We start from the raw sequence: 8,583 nt of genomic DNA on the forward strand, positions 1-8,583 counted from the left end.
TTTAGCTAAAGGCCCTTAATTATTACTGTATATGTAATGTAAACCACACCCTTTTATTCGGGTATATAATGATCGTCTACATCAGTTGCTCTTAATTCATCTGGATCAGCTATGGCACTGTACATCTCTCTGATTTTTATCACTCTATTCTGCTTCAAAGGTACAGTATGTGATGCTGGATTTATTTCATTGTTTGTATTGATTTTAAAGTTCATGGTTCTTTAAAGCTTTGTTAAAACTTTTTTATTAAGGGTATTAAGATGAAAGTTAATAATTTCGGGCTCTGTTCATATAGCTACATTACAGGGGTCTACAAATGCAACCAAGTGTTACACCTGTGGTATCTCAGACACAAACTGCTCAAAGACTGTGGTTTGTAACGGTGATGAGAAGCAATGTTTCAGCGCAAAAGGTGATTCATAAAAAAACTATTTACAATCTTAAATCAGATTTTACAATGCATGAATAGTTGCTTTTTCTTACTGTATGATTTTAAACTCTCAACCAACTCTCTCTCTTTCTATGTCTCTTAGTTGTAGTTAAATTCAAAGGCTGTATAAGCACCTGTAATATATCGAACATACCTGGCTCTTCTACTGTAACATCAATGACTGACTTAAAATGTTGCTCCGAAGACCTGTGTAATGATGCCCAGAGTTCGACCCAGAGTTTGGTGTTGCTGCTGCTGCTGGCTCCACTTCTTTACATTCTTCTGATTTGAGATCTGGGGGTTTTAGGAGGTTGTGCAAGAGTTTTATTATTTAATCCAATTTAATGTAAACCAGTTTAAAGCTGAACCATTTGAGGATAATTTAGTGTAATTCTTTCTTCCAAACTTTGTTTTAAAGACCTTCCTTTGCATAATCAAGTGTACAATTTTAAATCTAAAAGAGTTATATAAATGCATCACATTAATATTACATGTATTTGTAGATATGCAACACTAGTGGACAAGAGTTGGCTTGCAGAGAGCAAAACTAGAAAGAGAAATGTTAAAGTCGACCAAAGTGTTGTGTTTTGTGTTTTTAACTGTTAAGATAACAACGGGATATATGCCTTGATACTATATTTTGTGAGGGGTCTGGCTACCGATTTGCATTCTAAATATTGCCAGAAACTGGAAAATGAAAACTAACAACAAACCAAACCCTAACATTAATTAGCCCTGAAGGTAACTTGAGAGTGCCGATCCGTAACCAGACCCTGCAGATGCCAGTTAGTTTTTCTAAACTCATTTTACAATTTCTTCAAAGTAAATTTAGTTTACAATAAATGAATAAATAACATGTTAACTTTCACTGTGTTTTCTGCATTTTATCCACTGAAAATATTTATTATATCATGTTTTTTTCCACTCCATAGATGTATCGTGATACAATAGACTAAATATTTTTAGTTCCTCAAACAACAATTAAGTCAAAGGCTCTTAAAAAAACAAATTTTCAATACATTTTCAACCCTATCTCACGGCGAATTCGTAATAATTCAAACGATTTAACCAAGTGGCTAAATCGTATGAAATCATACGAGCTGGCTCGCACGAAATCGTACGATTAGTTCATCGCATTGATTTAACACAGCCCTGTGTTGCAGGGATTTCGTCCTAATTAATACGAATAGATTAAATCGTACTATACCATACGATTTTGTTCATCTCATTTAAGAAGCGTGACCCGTAGCCAGAAAAAAAACTTTGGGTGTGCATCTGAAAATCTGCGTGTCACAGGCAGGCAAGATAAACGCTGGGGAATTCAGGTGCTGTAAATCCGGTGGACAGGACTCATCTCGTTATAGATCAAGGTAATTTATAAAGATCTTTAAACGAATGATTGCAATATCAGATAGTTGACATGGTAAGCAAGTTAGTTAATATTTTTAATAAAAAAAAAAAAAAGGAAAACCGAAATAAAACTAATAGCATACATTATTGTTGTTGCGGTGTGTCACGTGACAATCATGACCCGTCGCCATGGACACAAGGGGTCAGATAAAATATTTTTAACTTACGCGTGAAAGGCTTGATTTTAAAAATATATATATTTTCTAAGTACACAACAACAGCACTAGTTTAGTAAAAAAAATATTGAAACTATAAATAAATATTCTGCATCCATTTTAGGTGTGCTACTGTGGGTGGCTACGCCCCTGCCGTGACCCAAATCTCGTTCGCACATCATCGCGATATTTATCATCTGTTTACAAACGTCGCCACATCTCGGTGAGTATACCATAAAGTGTCTGTTTGTTCGATATTAAATTCATTATATGTTCTTTTTTAATCCATATCGGCTTCTAAATGTTCTCTGAGTTGTATTGGTCATCTATATTACATTCTTTCTAAAAGCTAGTCACGTTATGTTAGTCACAATTATCATAACGTGACAGATCCTCGATCATTTTATTATATTCATATTTTTGGAATTAACAGTTAACTACCAATGTACTTCTACTGTGGTATTTTGTGTATTTGTGTGTATTTTGTTGTATTTAGTACACAAATCGTACCATGTTTTTACCGCAGTTAGTCTACTTCTACTGTGGTATTTTGTAGTACAGTAACAGCAAACCTTATGCTTTTACCACAGGTGTTCAGCCCTTTCATACATAGTAAAAAACAGTAACACCAGCAACATGCTTTTAATACATTTGATGTACAATTCAGAAATCTTTAGACATTCAGATCTTTCTTTTTTTGGTCAGTTTTATTCTATTGCTGTTTTATTTATTTATTAATCTTATTATAGTCTTATGATAGTGGGCGGATCTTGGGGTTTGTTGTAAATAGTTATACACATACAATGTTTAGCAAATAAAGAATTTAAAAAATATCCAAAAATTGTAATTCACAATTTTTTTTGTCTTGCAGTTTCTTCACATACATCTCATACTCCTCCATCTACATGCTCCACAACATTTAAACCAACGGCTCTTTTAAGAGCTATTACTTGGAAAAGCTCTCCTCACTCACTCACTCACTCACTCACTCACTCACTCACTCACTCACTCACTCACTCTCCAACTCACTCTCCTACTAACTCACTCACTCTCCAACTCACTCACTCTATAGGGCTGTGCAAAATAATCGTCTGTGATTCTCATGCGTGTTTCATCAGTAAAGCCGGTTCCATGTATAGAAGTAAATCGCCATCAGCTGCTTTCAGATGGAGCGGCATTTATTACACAGAGAAGCTAGGCAAAATTGCATAGATTGTCGGAGTCGGTTTTCCTCGAATTTAAACCCGGTTTTGCCTAGCTTCTCTGTGAAATACGAGTCTGTGTAGTAAATGCCGCTCCATCTGAAAGCAGCTGATGCCGATTTGCTTCTGGTCACGGAGCCGGCTTTGCTGATGGGGCGCGCATGGGAATCGCAGACGATTATTTTGCACAGCCCTACTCTCCTACGCACACACACACACACACACACGCACACACACACAAACACACACTCACACACTCACACACACACACACACACACACACACACACACACACACACACACACACACACACACACACACACACACACACACACACACACACACTCTCTCTCTCTCTCACTCTCCCCCTCTCTCTGTTTGTCCCTCTTTCAATTTGTTTTGCCTATTTCTCTTTGCATTCTTTCTTTTCTTCAATATGGCATCTTCAGGTTTCGACCAGTTATGTCAGGAAGTCAGGAAGCTGCAGCTATTTCAAAGCATCTTGAAATGAAAGCTGACAATGCTGAACTTGAAGCAGCTACCAGAGAGGTTGAAGAAATTCTACAAATGTTCAATCCTCCACTGGTAAAGTTCATTTTATTTCAGTTTTCTTCTTCATTTGGTTAATTTTTTATTTACACTTAAGCTGCTTTAATAAATGCATATTTTTATCTGTTCATAGATTTCCGAGTCCTTACTTTCAATCACTTTTAGCATTTTATTTTAACATGTTTATTTCCAATTTTTTTTCAGCTGAAAAAGAAGACCAAACGAGCGCTTTCCTGGACTCAACAGACACATTGAACTTTGCACTGCATTTCAAAGGTAATATTGGTTATATAAAATATCCGTATATCCACATAAATGGACTCAGGTCCGTAATAGTGCCAATATACATAATATAGTTTTATAAAATTGATTGTTGTCTGTTGTTACATCTGTAGCCAGCTCCTCAGCCGCAACAGCGAGAACCAGAGTTGAGGTCAATGTACTGCTGAGAAAAGTGCAAGATCTGTTTAACCAAAATTATAGTAAGCGTATGTTCAAACACTTTTTAAGTCTTGATAACCTAATATACCTTGATGTATCCATGGCGTTATTATCAAATCAATAACTTATTTGTGTCCATCAACCATAAGATTATGACACATTACCAAAATGACTATTTACAGCCGATACACTGGCTATTAACAGGATGGGAGAGTCACAATTGTCCGACTGTGTTACAATGTGTAACATGTACATGCTTGTGTTTGCCCGTGTCTTTCAGAGGATGCCAGAGGTACTGGAAGGCTCCCCTCAAAAAGCCATCCTATTATGGAAGGAACCAGTTGGAGGCCATTTTGCAAGCTGCTGAGGAGATTATATTTGAAATCAGTAAGTGAGATTAACAGTGGTTTTGTTTCTCCAGCTGAGTTTCAGCAGATCATTTGGCTCTATGCAAAGTGGGAAAAATAAGTTAACTAAACAATAATACGGGCCTACATGTGAGTCTTTGTATAGTGCAGCACTGGGTGGGTTAATTTTTGACCCATAATGAGTAAATATTGAAAAGAACAAATGCTGGATTGTTGTTATGCAACCATGGGGTATAATAACCCAGCAGTTGGGTTAAAACAACCCAGCATTGAGTCAATATTAACCCAGTAGTGTGTTCTGTCCAATATTTACCCAACATTTTTGAACCCAGCCATTTTTAGAGTGTGGGCCACTGTATTTCTCCATGTCTCCTCACCCCAACCAGTCGAGGCAAATGGCTGCCCATTCTAATCCATGGTTCTGCTCGAGGTTGCTACATATTAAAAGGAAGTTGCCATTGCACTCTCAGAAAAAAAGGTATAAAAGTTGTACCTTTTTGTCACTGGTACACTACCTTTTAAAAAGGTCCTAAAATGAACCATTTAGGTTGAGATATGTACCTATTAGGTACCAGCATGTAGCTTGGCGGTACCAATGTATACCTTTTAGGTAAAAAAGTGTACTTTTTGAAAAGGTACTGCCCCAATGTCAACTTTTGTATCTTCATGTACCTTTTTTCTGAGAGTTTGTAGCCTAATAATATAAAGAGTACAGTATGGTCTAGACCTACTCTGTTTGAAAAGTGCTGTGTGAGGTAACTTTGTTATGAATTGGCACTTTAAAAATTAAATGTAATTCAATTGAAACAGATTACGGTTATAGATTCTGTATGTGTCTATGACAGTTTGTAAGGGATGTAACACTATTTCTCAGTTGCAGTTTCCTCATTACAGTGGACACATTTTCTAAAAAGGCACCTCTCCAGAATATCCTATAGCTTTTTTGTTGAATTTGACTTGTTTTTGTGATGGCCGTTGGAAACTTTTTAATTTTATATATAAATTTATTTTTCTTCATTAATACTGCTGTGTGATGCAGAAAGACCAGTTATTGTTATGCTTCTAAGTGTTTCTTTTTTCTTTATACATTAATTAGATGCAGCACAATGCAACTCCACTGACAAAGCAGAAGGAATGTCAGAGGCGATGGACGCAGAAGGTACGCTCAGTTGTTTTTATTTTATCTTTAAATAAATATATAACATTAAACTTAAAAAGCATAGTTTACTGTTATTTACATCTTGCAAAATTGTCTATATGGTTGGTATTCTGATAATTTTACACTTTGAATTGGCTGTTGATATTTAGATGCAAACAATGAATGGTACTGTATCTGCATTTAACCTACTATTTACTAATTAACTATTGACAGTATAAATGTTGACACATTGCATTATGAATTTGTAATTTAGATTCAAATGTTGTATTAAGAAAGTTGTTATTATGTTTTATGTTCTACAGAGCTGGAAGAAAAATCCTCAGAAACAGCCACTACTGTAGCTATCGTGATGACTGCAGATTAAGGTATCTTTTCAAATTGTGGTGATTTTTATGTCCCATTGTGAATAATAAGCTCTTCCTTATAGTAGACCAGGCCAAGTAGACCTGGTTTGGAGGCAGCAACATGTATAAAAACAGGTAGTTTCAACAGATTACAATACTTTAACAAGAACAGATATTGGAACAGAACCATAGACCAAAACATTTAAAAAGGGAAACAATCCACTACAAAGTGACACAAATCAGCCTCCAAATTTTTCATTTAGGATCTAACAGCATTAAACTAGATTCACTTTGTAAGCCTTTCAAGGGGCAGTTTCCAGGCAGAACATGCAGAATACATAAACAGAGTTATGTACATACATTTGGGACCTAATGTATAAAAACATCTTAAAGGGTGTTTTCCAGGACATTGTCTTAAATTACAAATATATTATAGAAGGATAGAAGGTGATGACACCAACAATTGCTTTTAAAATGATGATGTTCCCGTGTACAAGCCTATGAATGGCTAGAACAGGCCAACCTACGACAGTATGAGTTATGGCATTACAGTTAGTTATGCTAAAGTGGTGGTGAGATTTTTTAAATTGATGATTTTTCTGAATCATGTTTGATTTACATACATTTCTGAAATGGAAAACCCAGAGTTTTCCTTGTTTCCGCTTTCTGAAATGTGCCCCAGGAATTATTCTTTGTTGACCTGCTTGTATCTTATGATTGAGCGTCAGCAATACCCACATTTTAATTTGACAATAGTTACAAATGAATAAACTGCCTTTGAAATGTTACTTAAAATATGCTCATGAGTATTAATTTCAACTAACTGGCTTGACTTAAATATATTTGTTTTGATAGATGGAGGCAATTTGTGCTGTTTCTGCCGCGTCCTTTCGATTACAGGAAGAAGAATGCTTCAAAGAAGTGGCGTTTATGGTCACAGTGCACAGGGTGCCAATCATGGTCACACACTGCATGTGGTTTTAAAAAAACATGTGCCTTAAATGCCAGTGTCAAGACACCATGCAAACAGCCTGTAGCGCTGCATCAGTGATAGGAAACATGCTAGTTACACAAGATGTTTTATGTTTTAACTTTGAGCTGTTTTTACTTTGTTCATGACCCAATTCCTGCAAACACACACATTTTTTTTTTATGTATTAGGTGCAATTTAATCTTTTTCATGCTAATTTCTTGTAATGATTACACTTATAATAAAACAGATTTTTCATTCACTCTAATTTGTATTTATTGTTGTCATTTGTTGGCACCATAAGTGTGGTCCCTTTACCTGGGACATGTGGGGACCAATTAATATCTATTGTACTGAATTTAGGCCACAGGTTGTAAATGATAAGTAGCCTATTGTTTCATATTTTATCAATGGTTCGGTATGGTTGGGTGTTGGCAAGGACCTCACCATACTTTTCAATACAGTGAGTCAAAGTTCGATTTCATGTTATGATTAAATACTTTACATAACTTTCACTTCTTTTTGCAGTCTTGCTGTCACTGAGGGGTATTTGGCAAATTGGATATTGAAAAGTTGGTTTATGTCAGAGCAGTAGTGATACTTGTGGATACTTTGATGTACAACTGAACAGTACAATTTAAACAACTTTAAATATAATAATAATAAATTTAATTTATAATGCACTTTATATTTAGAAAAATCTCAAAGTGCTACAGGATAATACTAAATAAGAGACAATAAAACAAGAAGGACAATGGTTGCTATAAACGATGATGGGGATGATAATGTTATGTGTATCTGCGTTATCAAAGTGATTTTCCTCCATCATACAGATAAAGTTGAAGCAAATCTCTATTACCACATTTAAGCCTATGAATGAACCATCATGACAGAAATATATATTTATATATGAATTGAAAGTAATACAAAAAAAATTGAGACCAGAAACACATCATGAGTTAAAAAACTGGCTATGCTCAGTTGTAAGGAATTTTTTGGAATGATTAAGTAATTTCACATTTTGTGTTAAAATTAGAGTGACAACACAAGTAACAAAATGTGGTGTTCCAATAATAAAACTGATTGTGTTGTTTTAACACATTTTTTAAAGTGTATTTATTACTCTACAGTATGCTGTAGCATTCATTAACAAAGTTTTAAATAATATATACTGTATACTACACTTTACTATAGTATGGGTATTTACTATAAATTACTTTAGTACTTTTATGTGGGCAGAATTTTTATGACTGGACACACCTGATCCACATAAATTCATGGTATAGTTTGCATACTGCTCAGGCCTGTCTTTCTGCTTAAAAAGAAGGAACATGAAACAATACATAGGCTTCCTATACTGTACACATAGCTGAAGCATTCAGTTTCTCAAAGTGACAGGTTTGGAAGGAGGGGAATGGTACTCTAATGGATAAACTAAATAGGCCTGTTTACAATTTTTAGTTGAGCTCAAAAGAAAACATTTAAACAAAAATAAATAGGCTACAAAAGATGCAATAGAGCATACATTATGTACATTATGTAGCAAACATTGTGT

At 35.0% G+C, this 8,583-nt stretch overlaps 1 long non-coding RNA gene across 3 annotated transcripts; it reads left to right on the top strand.

Annotated features, from left to right (window-relative positions):
- Positions 1-1,475: 1,475 nt before the first annotated feature.
- Positions 1,476-7,296, top strand: LOC129433065 (uncharacterized). 3 transcript variants are annotated; one of them, XR_012373250.1, is made up of 9 exons: positions 1,481-1,800; positions 2,120-2,218; positions 2,867-3,782; positions 3,951-4,022; positions 4,142-4,228; positions 4,468-4,574; positions 5,652-5,714; positions 6,017-6,079; positions 6,914-7,296. It is a non-coding gene; the product is annotated as an uncharacterized lncRNA (long non-coding RNA). The 3 variants fall into 3 exon arrangements; XR_012373251.1 differs by having other exon boundaries at positions 1,476-2,218; positions 4,142-4,234; XR_012373249.1 differs by having other exon boundaries at positions 1,484-2,218.
- The last annotated feature ends 1,287 nt before the right edge of the window (positions 7,297-8,583 follow it).

The sequence above is a fragment of the Misgurnus anguillicaudatus genome, chromosome 14, assembly GCF_027580225.2.
Source record: "Misgurnus anguillicaudatus chromosome 14, ASM2758022v2, whole genome shotgun sequence".
NCBI lineage: Eukaryota > Metazoa > Chordata > Actinopteri > Cypriniformes > Cobitidae > Misgurnus > Misgurnus anguillicaudatus.